Below are 15,483 nucleotides of genomic sequence, written 5' to 3' on the forward strand. Positions count from 1 at the left end.
GGATGATCGCCTCCACAAATGAAACAATTTCCTAATTCAATTGAATTCAATATATTCGCTTTGTGAGTAAAAAGATTGTATAATGACATATAAGGACAATTCACGCATTGTGATAGATTATGTTCTTCGTTACAAGTAAATTTAATGACAGTCCTTTTATGTTTGGTATGATGACATCTTGGTTTAGAAGTCTATGTTAGGTAAACACATTTCAGTCGGAACAAAAATGCCCCCGACTTACATGTATTCGCAATGCCAATTTCCTCACGCTCTTTGTATTTAAAGTCCGTGTTAGGGAAACACATTTCAATCGGAACAAAAATGTCCCGTCTTACATGTATTCGCAATGCCAATTTCCCCACGCTCCATAGATTTAATGTCTGTCTTAGGGAAACACATTTCAGTCGGAACAAAAATGCCCCCGCAATGTATTCACAATGCCAATTTCCTCACGCTCCTTGGATTTGAAGTCTGTGTTGGGGAAACACATTTCAGTTGGAACAAAAACACCCCCGACTTTAAAGTATTCGCAATGCCGATTTCTCTAACGCTGCTTGGTTTAGATGGCTGTGTTGGGGAAACCGTAAATCGGGCCAATCAAAACGAGGTAGTTGGGGCGTTTAGATAACGCTTAACACTTTACAATTATTCAATTGTTCTGATGAAATCTGATGAAAAATAACATTTTATTATTTGCGATAGAAACGTAGAAATATTCTCTATCAATTGATGCAAACATCCTTCCGATCCAGTAAGAAATGTTCGAGTTATAAGCATTCGGAATCTTTCTTTTTTTCTGCATGTTCTGTGTTTAGGTTTCCATTCTACCCCTCATATACTCCGGTTAGACGTAGTCCCACGTCAAAAGTAACAAGCCTAGAACGCCTAGAAATTTTATGTTTCGAATGAAGTGTTTATCATACCTTTTCGTATAGTTGTTTAGGAGCTATTAACGCTCAAAATCTCGTTCTCCGGCGAGACGCTTTCGTTTTCGAAACTTTGAACTATAAATAGCTTTGAAAATAGGTTACGGTACAGATTAGGCGATGATTCCAATTGTCGAAGCTTGGGGAGGGGATATTATTTGCGGTCGCTGAAGCAACTCCGTTAATTTTTAGGTACTGTATTGCATTCAAGACACTAAGACTATGATTACCAGGAAGATATGACGCGAAACTGAAAATTTAAAAAATAAAAATGAAAGATTTCAAGTGCCAAACGACCATTTATTGATAGATTTATCGCAAAGTGTTCGCATCATTCGGTTGGGAATATTTCTACGAATCTATTGCAATAACGAAGATTATATTCTATTGAATAAATAAACAAAAGTCTCACGTTCACTGATTGATCCACTGACGATAGAACAAGCTGTGCTCCATAAAAATGAGCACCTAACATAGCGGCGAAGCATGGGGGAATTCTAAAATCCGTCGTCGTACAAATCAATTTCTGTTCTGTTGCTGTACAGATCGGTCGCTTCGGAATACGTGCCCCCGAACATGCACAATGCGTGCTCAGTACAGCACTGACATTGAGGACACTAAGGAAAAGGGAAAAATCGCAACCAAAGCTCCGCTTTTGCATAGAAATCGCAGCGCGTGAGAGTGAAAAGAGATACAATTTTAGATTTCTATTCTCGCTCCAGCCAGCCAGCCAGCCGTCAACAGTGTTTTGTTGGACTAAAAGTTAACTTTCAAATCTTGAAATACAAATTTCTTAAAAGTTGTGAGAGTTGTTTTTGATCGTTTGATTAGTCTTCTTCAAGGTTAGGCGAATGAACTTCAATTGCCATGAGGAAGCCAACAGTACCAAAGCAGCAGGCTGAAATCCAAAAACGGCGTATGAAGAGCATGATGGCTGTTTAAATATCTTTAACCAAACGGAACGTGAAGGTGTTGATGGATAATGAGACATATTGACACTAGCAGGAAATTGGTCATCCTACTTCTCCCCAGAAGTCTGTAGATGACAAGGTTTTTCCAAGATGATTTTTTGTGATGTCTAACGCAATGATTTTCACCTTTGATAGTCGACGTTGAAGTTTACAGTAACGAATGTTTTCTTGAAGTCTTGACATCATCGGTTGTATTTTTAAATGGCTTGCGTGGTTTTGTAGAATCACTTCGAGAAGCAACGATTCTTTCTTGCCTTTGCGAGAACAATACACTAGTCGGTCATATGTCGCAATTTGTTTCTTTCTAGATTGTCCAAGCAAGTCATTTCGACTGCTTTTCAATTAGAAAAAAAATTAAGATACATTATGAAACAATTTCTTAAAAAATTGTAACTTTTTGTACAACTTATTAATAAACGTATTACAAAAGTCACAATCTTTCAAGAAATTCTTGTCATAAAGTGCCATAATTATAGTTCTAATTGGGATTCAAAAGCAGTCAAAATGATTTGCTTGGACAATCTAGCTCGAGGGGAAACAAATTACAAAACGAGCAGAATAAGCGACCATTGTGATTTCGGGCACAGAAAGATTCTGAGAATTTTCCTCAGAGGAGATGCAATACTTATACGCTAGCGACAGCTTAACTACTATGCAAGGGTGGAGTTTACTTCGGAAATATTCTCTTTTCGCTATCCCCCTTCGCTGTTTCTATTCTACCGGCTACATAAGTTGCCCGTTATTGACAGCTCTGTTCGGGAAAGCACACAAATGGACAGAACAGATGGGGAAATGGGAATGCTTCCAATTTTTATCAATTTAAACTATATACAGACTATGGGTTTGTAATGTATAGCATATCAAACAAATCTTGAAATGAAAATTTCCGATTCGATTGGTATGCAAAACGTTAAAATCCGTTCGCAGCAAAAAAAAAAGTTATTAATGTTAACTTTATTTCATAAAAACGTGACCTGTTTTCTGATTTGGCGCCCTTAATGTAGGACGTAGTCCTACGTCAAAACAAGCTTAAAATAAATATGAATCAGTGTATGTAAGAAGAGTTTTGCAGTTGTTGCAAAGTATGGTGGGCCGCGTCCGGGGAAAAGTTCAAGCAATGAACCATGGTAAGAAAAAAATGATACAGCAATTCCAAATGAAATCGTCCTAGAAATGCAGATTTTAAAAATTTGTATTTTTGATTCCAATGAAAGTGTGTATTCTGTTTGGGTTGGAGGAAATATGAGTTTTTCACAGCAATTGGGAATTTTTTGACTCAAGCGTAACTTTTGAAAAGGGCGTATCGATTTGAGTAAGACAAATCTTTGATAATTTATATCTCAAAAACTATGAGTCGTACCGAAATAGTGTCTTAGAAAGAGTTATTGAGTATTGATGTTTGAATATGAAAAAAATATACACTGAGAAAAAAAATTAGTACCTTTTTTTTATTTACAAAATAAAATTTTAATATCAAAAATATATGTATATTTTATTTTTTTTCTCAATTTTTTCATATAAAATAGAAGTCATGTAGAAAATTTAAAAAATGGGCCCAAGATGGTAAAACTATTTTTGACGAACTTTGTGGAACATCGAATTTTTAGTAATTTTCGAAACTTCGAATTTTTGTATGTTAGCAGTTATTTTTAATCACAAATTATGAATCCTGATGTTATTTAAAACAAAAAAGGTTATTATTTTTTCAAAAAAATTGTATTTTTAATAGTAAATAGGCCCTTTAAATATGTTTGTCGTGTTATACCATCATGTTCATGAGATTTTATGAATTCGCTTATAATTTTCAACAACTTTTCCAAATACATGTTTTGGTAAAGATATATGTTTAGGAGTTACGTTGCGAAACATCCGAAGACATGTGGGTTAATACAAAACATAGCGAAATTAAAAAATCTTTTTTATCTTAATACAAACTTCAATCAATCAAAAAAATTGTTAGAAATTATAAGAAAATTCATAAAATTTCATGAATATCTCAAGAATGGTTGCATTTAGAAGAAGATTGATAATGACCTTTTTTGTTTTAAATCACATCAGAATTCATAATTTGTGGCTAAGAATGATTGCTAACATACAAAAATTCGAAGTTTCGAAAATTCCTAAAAATTCGATGTTCCACAAGTTTCGTCAAAAATAGTTTTACCATCTTGGGCCCATTTTTAAAATTTTCTACATGACTTCTATTTTATATGAAAAAATTGAAAAAAAATTGAAAAAAATACATATTTTTTGATATCGCAAACTAAAATTTTATTGTGTAAATAAAAAAAAGAGTACTAATTTTTCTTCTCAGTGTATATTTTTTTCAAATTAAGTCAACAATACTCTATAACTCTTTCTAACACACTATTTCGGTACGACTCATATTTTTTTTTTATCTTCGCTTATTTTTCGTCGGCCTATTTCCGCCACTTTAGTGCCAATCACCGACATCAGGGAGCCGACTCCACCTGTTCCTACCTATCAGACTCAACAACTCATGAGCCGGGCCATCTTCTTTTACTTCCCTTCCGAAGGAAGACGTAACCAGAGATTTTTCGCCTCAGAAAATCCCAACGACGCCAGCTGGGATTGAACCCAGGCCGATCGGATTGTGAGGCTGTTACGCTAACCACACAACCACTGGCGCCGTCCCCCGACTCATATTTTGTAAGATATAAATTATCATATACATTTAGAAGGAGGTTGATAATAACCTTTTTTGTTTTAAATCACATCATGATTCGTAATTTGTGACTAAAAATGATTGTTATCATACAAAAATTCGAAGTTTCGAAAATTACTAAAAATTCGATGTTCCACAAAGTTCGTCAAAAATAGTTTTACCATTTAGTTTACATTTTTCAAATTTTCTGCATGACTTCTATTTTGTATGAAAAAATTAAAAAAAAATTAAAAAATATGTATTTTGGATATTGCAAATTGAATTTTTATTTTGTAAATAAAAAAAGGATTACTAATTTTTTTTTTCAGTGTACATTTTTTTTCATATTCAACCATCAATACTATATAACTCTTTCTAAGACACTATTTCGGCACGACTCATAGTTTTTGAGATATAAATTATCAAAGATTTCTCTTACTCAAATCGATACGCCCTTTTCAAAAGTTACGCTTGAGTCAAAAAATTGCCAATTGCTGTGGAAAACTCATATTTCCTCTAACCCAAACGGAATACTTACTTTCATTCGAATCAAAAATACTCATGTTTTGTCATTTGTCGATTTTATTTGGAATTGCTCAATAGGCAGAAATCCCAATCATGTGTTTCCGATACACTGAAAATATGACAATAAACACTCTAACAAGATGTCGTATTCGAATTTATCCAACTTTGTTCAACTTTTATAAATGAAAAAGCTTCGCGCAATATGTTTGTCGCGCTTGCTTACATTCGATCGAAAACGGGAATGTGTGACTACTGGAATGTATAAATAAATGAAAATCACTAAACTAAACTGAATATATGAAACTACGTTTTATTGTCAACACAAAAATATTGTCATGCAATATTTGATGAGCTCGTTAAGTATAATGAATTTAAATGTCTAGAGACTTTAATTAAAATTAAAATATTACATCAGCAAAAAAATTACACATTTAGGAGTTATAATCAACCAAAATGAATTTTGACATATTATGAGGACAGAACTGTGCACAACTGCAATTATCCCGAGCGGCACCGGACTCGGAGAGCTAGTATAATAATATAATATATCATGTTTTGTCTTCAGTCAGGCGATATTTGACCGTGACATGAATTGCAACTGAGGCGTATCAAGAATTACAAGTAATCGCCAACATCCTGAACAAAACCAAACAACCATGCTGCTGCTGCTGTAAATGTTATATAATCAATAAACCAATGAACAAGGCCATTGATAAAAATCTCATACGGTCAAACACTACATCATAGGATAGGAAGGCACATGCTGTACGAGAAGCAGGTCCATTTATTATTGCACCCGGTCCGAAGAGCTGGTAAATAGTGGTTAGTTTTAAGCAGTTTTAATTCCCATCCCATCTTTTACACTGCAGTACAGAACAGCAGCACGCATGCATGCATGGTCCATTGCACGGAAGATAAGGCAAATTGTCACGAAGTGTTGACCCAGTTATTTACCGTTCGAGTATTATCCCGGATGCGCAGTATTTTGCATTGTCCGTTCGTTCCGACATTGATCCATATTCCAACGATCCATTTCGCGATAACAATCACGCACACAAAAATACACCAGCTTTCTCTGTTCCGCCAAGGAACGGATGGTGCTCCGATAACGCGGCCCATTCTTCCGCTCGTAATCCACTTGCTCGACTTCTCCACCGCATAGCATACAGCCATGTTCTTTCTGTGATTCTACATCCTGGATTCCACTTATCGCAAGCTTCGCAGTGCCATCACACGGCCTATCCCCACTGCATGGTGGTGGCAAGTTTGGTGACCGGTCGATAAAAATAATCACCAACACGGATGTGTACGACTTTGGGCATGACATTCCCGTTTGTTTAGAGAGTGTTCTGCGACCTTTGGAAAGCGGTCGAAAACTTGTGCTGGCTCCTGGTGTATGCAATTTCGGTTTGTTTTTTTATCTTTCTACCTTTATGTACAATATAATGCCAGAGTTCCATTAGGCGCACTCGCCAAAAATGACAGCAGCGACAACAACAACGAAAAATCACAAAAAAGCCCATCAGCAGAGATAGTTTTTTTTTCTTGTGTGCACTCTGACGCAGGCTGGATTCGCGTGTCGCCCCGACGGCTGGCGCGTGCATTGAATTACATGCATTACGAAATTTTACGGATATAGCTTCTGAACCAGAATGTAGCAAATATTCGAATTGCGTGTTTATGCGGAAATGTAGCTTGTAGCTTTATGCAGAAAGTAGCTTGAGAAAAGGTCATCTATTTTCTTTTCATCGCTGTCTCTACGCTACAAAAGGCGTAGGCCTTTCGGTGGTCTTTTATGGACGCCGGTATTGTAGAAGTTACATTATTCCTCATACCTCAACACGGCGCTCATTCCAAACACATCTTCGGAACCTTTAACACATTGACCAACAATGAACTTTTTTTCTGGCACACGCCGTTCCCCGCGAACCGATAGTGAACTTTTCTGTAGGGGAAATGGGGGCATAGTGGTCACCCTATGGAATATGCCCATTTCCAGCGTCCACATACCGATTCTATTCCCGTTTTTCGAAGAATATTATAGTTCAACTCATTGTTCTTCAAGATAGTAAACGGCCTTTACTATAAACATTCAAAATAGTACACTTTTCATCATTAGAAAGAAAAGGTGAAAATCGAACTTTTTTTTTTTGCTTGGAGGTAAGGTAAGGGAAGGTAACTAAATATCAATACGGCATCTATATTCAACAGTTATACTACCAAACAAGCAGGTGACCACTTTGCCCCCCATGACTAATTTTAAAACTTTTGTATTGTCGTTTCCGGTGCCGACACTCTCCAAACGAAAAGTTCAATAACCAACAAATCTTATATCAACTGAATCAACTTATATCAATATATCAACATACATTGAAAGATGGGCACTTTACAGGGGAAAAGTTTTTCTAACAACAACGTTCTTATGTTTAACTAGTCCTAAATTTGTTTAATGTCAAGACAAAGATATCGATGAAGTCAATCAAGTTTTAAGTCTTATTAAAATATGGACCTGTACCCGACAAAGTTTCAAATCTTATTAAAACATGGACTTTTGTCGAACACAAGAACTTTTTATCTATTACAGTGTATGGGATGATGGCACTTTTGTATGGCGAACAATAACCTGGAGTTCATCGTCCACACCAGGGTTTCTCAAAGTTTTTGTGCGAATTGGTGTAGCATCCAAACACCGAACATCTTTGTGAATCCAGCTCTACACAAATTGTTTAAAGGGATTTTTCTAGTGTAGACACACGAATTTCGGACGTTTTTTCGAGTTCCCTATAAATAAAACAAAGAATATTCTTACTATCCATTATATCATTCGTTCATCTATCTTTTAACAATAAAACAAAAATTGAACGGAGGAAAAATATTCATAACTAAAATAGTTAAGAGCTGATGAAGTGAGAGGATTAAAAAAAAATTGTGCCATGGCGTACACAACTCCAGCCCTTCTGGATATCTGAAACAGAAAAATCGAACAGATTTTGAATCAGTAAAAATGCCGCTATCGCATGAACCTCGAAACCTCGGTTAAGGGAGTACAAAGTGCCCCAAAATCAAATCACTAGCTGTATGGCAAATATTGTAAAGGATATTAAATAAGAAATTTTGGCGGTTTATTTGAACCCCTATGTGGTTTGACGTAGGATCTATAGTGAAAAACGTACTTTTTCGTTTATTTCACGCCATCCTCAATAGCTCCGAGATAAAAATACTGAATGTGCATCTTACCACGGTGTATCAAGAAAAATTATCAAAAAAAAATTTCATCAAAAATTTTAGTACTAAAAAAATATTTAAATTCTGAAAAAAAATTTTTTTTTGGGATTTTGAAATTCAGTACTACTTTAATTCATATTTAAATGTGTTCTTACGGCTTTTCTAGATTGATAAATATCTTCAAGCTGTTTTTTTCGAATAGCTAATAATAAAAATAAAATAATAAAAAAAATACACAGTATAAAAAAATGTTATAGATTTTCTGGCATTTCGAAATTTTGAAAAAAAAATATAACTTTCAGACCACAAATCCGATTTGTTTTTTTATTTTAATCTTACAATTGAGAAAACCACGAATACAATAAAATAATCGATTTCAAAAAAATAAAAATAATAATGCAGACGATGAAGAAAATTATTTTTGTGTCACACAATGCTCTTAAAAATTCAGGAAAAATTACGCCACATGTAGAAAAAAGACACATACGAACGCATTTAAATAAAAATTTGAGCAGAAGTGGGTCTCAAAGTTATATTTTCTTTTCAAAATTTCGAAATGCCAGAAAATCTTTAACATTTTTTGTACTGTGTATTTTTTTTATTATTTTATTTTTATTATTACATATTTGAAAAAAAGGAGCTTGAAGATATTTATCAATCTAGAAAAGCCGTAAGAGCACATTTAAATATGAATTAGAGTAGTACTGAATCTCTAAATCCCAAAAAAAAAATTCAGAATTTAAATATTTTTTTAGTACTAAAATTTTTGATGAATTTTTTTTTTGATAATTTTTCTTGATACACCGTGGTAAGATGCACATTCAGTATTTTTTTCAAATTTTTATCTCGGATCTATTGAGGATGGCGTGAAATAAATGAAAAAGTACGTTTTGCACTATAGATCCTACGTCAAACCACATAGGGGTTCAAATAAACCGCCAAAATTTCTTATTTAATATTCTTCACAATATTTGCCATACAGCTAGTGATTTGGTTTAGGGGCACTTTTTACTCCCTTACCCGGCCAGGCCCTTTATTTTTTTCATGTGAGAAAGGTGTTCTCTGACATTAAGGGGATGAATCAAAAATCAAATTCCTCTTTCATTTTCAAAAAACGAAAAATACATGCAAAAAGAAACAAATAAAGAAACTTTTTTTTTGACTCGATTATATACAGTGAAAAGAAATCAAAAACTGTATATAACCGAGTCCGCGCTGTACATATATACATGTAAAAAAAATCAAATTGAAAAAGACAATACATTAGAAATATATTTTTAAATATCTCGAGAATGTCTGTATTTAGAAGGAGATGGATAGAGTTTTTTTGTTTTAAATTACATCAGAATTCATAATTTGTGGCTAAAAATAATTGTAAACATACAAAAATTCGAAGTTTCGAAAACTGATAAAACTCGATGTTCCACTTTTTTTTTCAAAGATAGTTTTACCATATTTGACTCATTTTTTAAATTTTCTTCATTACTTCTATTTTACAGTCAACTCTCCCTAACTCGATATCCAAAGGGACCATCGAGTTAGGGAGGTATCGAGATACAGAACATTTTTTCCTAATTTTTTTTATGTCTCAAATTGTCATATATTAGGGTAAGTCTCCCAATTATGGTATGAATTTGAATTTTTGATTCATTCCCTTAAAGTGAAAAAACACCTTTCTCATATAAAAAAAATATTTTTTCCAGAATCTTTCAGGAGGTGATAGACGGTTATATTTCACGAAAAAAATCCTTCTACGCATATGTTAGAATTTCAACGATGACAGACTTATAGAACTTTTTCTTTGTTTCGGATTCTGTTGGCTCGAACTGACTCTACATTGAAAAGTATTTCAATAAAAATTGAAAAGTATTTCATTTGAAAGATGAGAAAATTTAGTACAGGATATAGTAGTGGAACATCTAAATTAGTGGATTAAACATTTTTGAAGTGGAAAATTTAAAAGTTTTTTTTTATTTGTAATTATTAATTTTATCCTAAAAATTCATACTAAACTTGATTGTTTCTATCAATTAAATTAAAGCTCTCTAACCTCTCTACAATTTGTTCTTTGACGCCCAACTTCTATCTCTCTTAATTTCGCTGCAATATCGATATAAACAATTCCTGATGAAGATTCAATCAAAATCATCAAAAATCGCGATTTTTAACCCACTGTACTTATAAAAGCCACTTAAATTTCACCTTAATGCTGAAAGATTTTTTTTTTCTTGAAATTATTCATATTTGAATTATAAAAAAAAACTTTTTTCAAACTGTATACAATCGAGTCCTAAATTTTACATAATCGAATCATATATAATCGAGTTTGTATATAATCGAGTCCGACTTGCATGAGGCACTAGGTTAACAAAGAAAATATTGATTAAGTATGTTACTCAAACTGAATTGTAACGATCACGCAGGAACTGTTCAATCACAAAGAAATGTTCGAATAGTTTCACAGGAACATTTTCAGTTGATTTCAATATTCCGCACATATTCTTCAGGTTTGATTAAACGTTCGAATTAACATCTCAATAGAACTACTATCTTCAGCGTTTTTCTCAGGTTTTTCAACACTTTCCCAGTATATCGGTATCTGGCATCAGATCACAGCAAATCACGTTTTGGTCCTTTTTGCACTAATTATTAAAAGACATTGAGCAATCGAACGGTATTGTACCGTCGACATCAGCAAGCTCACGACGCATTAATTATGCCAGCGGAATATCACTCCCGTCCATGTTGGTTGTGCTTTGAAGTTAGGAATTCCCAGTTTCTGGACAAATTCTCAAGCCATATCCCGAAGAATAGAAGAGGGGTAAATTATTCTGTCTAGCTTGACAAGACAAAAATTCATTGACCAACCTTATATGCTTTTGTTCTAGATACAATTTTCCATTCCGATTCCATTTTTATTTTAGTTTGAGTAGTGTTGATACCGCACTTTGTGCAATACTGACATTTTTTGCAGCTTCAGACCCCTTCCGTCCATACTTTTCGACCTGCTCGATGATGCTCAAACGTTGCCCAATGGTTAGCGTTTTGATTGTTCGCTTGAAAGGTTTCTCGTGGTTTTCCATACTTGAAAAGAAATTGTTTGATGACACGAACGGAGTGTCTTCACTTTCAAGAACAATTGAGGGGCTCAGAATGCAAGGGGTGTAAGTGACTTGATCGATTTCTCTTCATCAACTTTTTATTCAGTTAATAACTCAACTGCAAAAACTTTCCAATTTAAGTTTGCTATAGAATCCGATAGATGAGGTTCCGACCTATTTTCCACATTGGTAAATACAGCTGGGAATGTATTTGCAGCTAAGTTATGACCCAAAGAGAGAGTCGAAGTAGACAAATCGATCAAATCACTTACACCCCTTTCATTCTAAGCCTCTCAATTGAAATCTGAGGTAATAACGCACAAAAACATGTACGCGAAAATCAATCGAGTTAGGGAGGTGAAAATCCATGGAAAAATGAATCAAAACACATCGAGTAAGAGAGGCATCGAGTTAGGGAGGTATCGTGTTATGGAGTGAAGAATGCTTGTAAAATCGAAGGTGCCATGAAATCCATCGAGTTAGGGAAAATATCGAGATACAGAACATCGAGTTAGGGAGAGTTGACTGTATATGAAAAAATTTTAAAAAAATTAAAATTTGAAAAAAGAGTACTATTTTTTCGCAGTGTATATTTTTTTCACGTTTGGACATCAAATAGTGTCTTTCTAAAGGTGGCCGTACACTGTTTGCCCGGAGGTCAAATATTTGTTATTTGTTGACAGATAAGTTTTGTTTTGATATTTGTACAAACACTATTTTGTTTGCCACTCTTCAATTTTCAACAGTAGTAAACAATATCAAACACCGAACATGGAAAAAATCAACTGAAATATTCAAGGTAACCTAACCATGTACCGACAGGTTCGAAGAACAGTCTGAAAAAAATATTTTAGGCATCCAATAATTGAATATTTGCTTGTCGTGTTTTGTGTAGAATATATTTGATCAGTACACGTTGACCAAATTTTATCTGTCAAAAAGAGTCAAATATTTGGCTTCGGTCAAACAGTGTATGAGCACCCTAAGGGGACTGTCCTCTATTTTTTTAAATAGGGGACAGTATAATCGAGTCCGCCCTATATTGTGAAGTCATTCTAAGCCAGTCAATCATATGGCACCCCTGATGATAAGGGTTCTACTAATTCTGTTCCAATGGGAAATTTACGTTTAATGATGATGATCAAATATTCAAGCCTTTTCGTTGCTATCCCATTTTTCCTTAAAGGAACATTTATCAATATCCATTAAGTGCCTGTAAAAACATTACAATATGTTTATCTAACCAATGTTGCCCAAAATAGGTTTTTAGGATCAAGTGAACAAACGAATCGCGCTTCGAAAACACAACTTTCTTTGGAATGCGAAAAGAAATGGTTTGTATCAAGTAAAGCGGAAAGCTAACGAGCGATGCTGATGTTCCCATTTATTATTTTTTGTTATATTGCGAAAACAAACATAAGTCCAAGTAAAAACAAACCGACAGCCTCTGAATTGTGACTGTCTCTTCGTGTTATTATAACTTGCAGCTAATCGCTCGTATTTTTTCAAAACATTATTTGTTGACACATTGAAGCGTGAAGCATTTGTATATGATTTTATTGCAATTATAACATATGCTACAGATGTACTCAATTACATTAAGGTTGTTATTATTATTATTTCATTTTATTACTATTTCATACTCATTCATGCTTAACAACTCAGTATCTGATCCGTATCATACATTCAAGTTATTCGTAAACCTAATAGTTAATAGTGTTTTCCCATACATACCCTAAAAACAGGTTATTTCGAATCGATTGATAAAATCCACTCAGATCGTCCGCTCCGAGCGAACCTATCAAGGGGGAATCTGGAAATGCCAGTCGACAAACACCAAATGCCTCTCGCACTAGCGCACAATCGAAAGATCCACTTAAACTGCCCTCTCACCACATACGCATCCGCCGAGAATTGATCTGGATGCCACTTTACTGCCCTTTTTCACACTTCTTCACCCAAATGGGCAGCCAGAATATAACGACTTCAGATTTCTAGTGCCATAAATTATCTTCAAAACGTCACGGAAATCACGCACGCATCCAATACGCACGAAATGGATTGGGTCCGGACGGACGGAAACACTTTGTTGTCGTTGTTGCCACTCCGTGAAGTGGCGTAAAATCATCCAGCAAACTTTAAAAAACACACACAAAAATGGGACAGAGCACAGCACCCAAATCAAATCAGCAGCAGCAGCAATAGCTTTAGCACAAAGGGGAATACTTGAACTGCTGATTTCCTATCTCGCTCCGCTGGTATTCCCCCTCGACAACACTCGCTGGTTTTTGTGCAAAATTCGCGAAATTGTAGCACAGGCTGCAGCGCACCAAAGTTTTTCTCCACTCTACTGCGACAATTAAGAATGGGTGTCTTTCGATTTCAGGAAGTCACTATAGTTTCAGTTCGATTACCGAATGGTAGCGACCGTCACGCGATGGGATAATAATCGAAACGAACTCTATTTCCACTTGAAATGAACAGTCAATCTGTGCAGCGCACACACAGGCCGTGATGATCTTACGTCGATTGAAGAAAATCATGAACTCAGTTTTCCTTGTTGCATTTGTTTCCTTCGAATCAACCAACACAATGAAGTTGTTTTGGAGTCGATGGTGACAGTTGTCAGAATTTGGCAGGCAGCTGGCCAGGGCTGGTCTTTTTCTTGAATCTAGCTGTGGTCGTAATGATTTGCTTGCGGAAAACATGGTTAAAACGAACATCATAGATGTCGCTGATTGTTATGCTATTTTGTCTCGCTACATTCACTGAGAGAAATATTCAGTAGGGGAGAGGGAGGCAAGTTGGCGACGTTAAGCTTTGGCGAGCCCTGGATCTTGGAATTATTTTTTTTATGTTGATGCTGATTCATATAGCCTGAAATGTTTTCTATCATATTATCTATTGGATGAGGAAAAAACTAAAAAACTTGTCCACCCAAAAGCTTTACGCAAAACGCGTCGAATTCGCCATCTTGCCTCCACGTGCAGGAAAGATGGCGAATGCCTGGAGGCAAGTTGGCGATTATAGTTTGATCACCTAAACATCAACAAAATGTAATAACAATTATTTATTTATCCTTGGTTGGAACAGAGGAAATGCCATTTTCATTAACACTGTAAATATCACACGCAGGAAAACTCCCAAAGTTCGAATAAATAAGTCACAATTTTCTTTATTGAACGCCATTAATCGAGCCGCTGAGGTATTTTCTGGCTTTCTCAAAGATAGCTTATGAGCCTGTTAGGTCTCGAAGAATCGGATTATCCCTGTACCAGATTCCATCCGTGAAATATTTCAAACCACTCAATAGTATCATACGAGTATAAAACGGCAACCGTTAAGGCTATACTCATGTTTATCGCTTGCGGTTTTTTCGTTAGGCTTTAGGCGTTAGGCTCTTATTCCATTGTATTGAATTCCCGCCGCAGTATTGTACCTTCCGGTACTGAATAAAACACAGAAATTTGATCACGTTCCTCTCAATTCGCGAGTTTGGTGTATTATTAAGAGTAAATCCCCATTTTATTCCGTCAATTTGTTCAACACAACGTATTCGGGTCCTATACCGCAGTTTAAGTGGACGAGTAGCAACTATTATCATTGGATACTTGTCGTTCCCACGCTCCCACGTCATCCCGATATTCGCTGAACGGACTTCCGATTACCTGCAATTTGGATAGCGTCAAAATCCCCATCCCCTGTGTCGACACCCCGGAGGCTGTATCCATAAGAGCCTTCATAAACATTTCAACCCATGTCCGTCCAGCGCATGTTCCTTTGAAAGGGGGCTCTATGCCATTTTTAACCGCAAACGAATAGTCAATTCTTCGAAGCTGGGCCTGAATGTGGCTTTAAGCGACTTTTTCAATAAAAAAAATTTAGCTGAAAAAAATTCATGATTGAAACTCGCCGGAAACAAATAGATTATGTACAATAGAGTGCCTTTATCATGTATGAAATTATTTTGAAATTTTAACTTTTCTCATAAATTGGATAATGAGATTTGAAAAAACGGAACAAAATAACAAAATCACGATTTTTCTCATTTTTATTTTTCACTTTTTTTG

The 15,483-nt window shown here is 35.1% G+C and overlaps 1 protein-coding gene across 4 annotated transcripts in view; it reads right to left on the minus strand.

Moving 5' to 3' along the window:
- The window catches only part of LOC129780633 (uncharacterized), a 158,041-nt gene extending 144,040 nt beyond the window's left edge, over window positions 1-14,001 (minus strand). For all 4 annotated transcript variants that reach the window (XM_055789119.1, XM_055789121.1, XM_055789115.1 and 1 more), the window contains exon 1: window positions 13,148-14,001. The gene's annotated coding sequence lies outside the window, so the exon portion shown is untranslated. The remainder of the gene's footprint in view (window positions 1-13,147) is intronic.
- Between the last annotated feature and the right edge of the window lie 1,482 nt (window positions 14,002-15,483).

The sequence above is a fragment of the Toxorhynchites rutilus genome, chromosome 3, assembly GCF_029784135.1.
Source record: "Toxorhynchites rutilus septentrionalis strain SRP chromosome 3, ASM2978413v1, whole genome shotgun sequence".
Taxonomy (NCBI): Eukaryota; Metazoa; Arthropoda; class Insecta; order Diptera; family Culicidae; genus Toxorhynchites; species Toxorhynchites rutilus.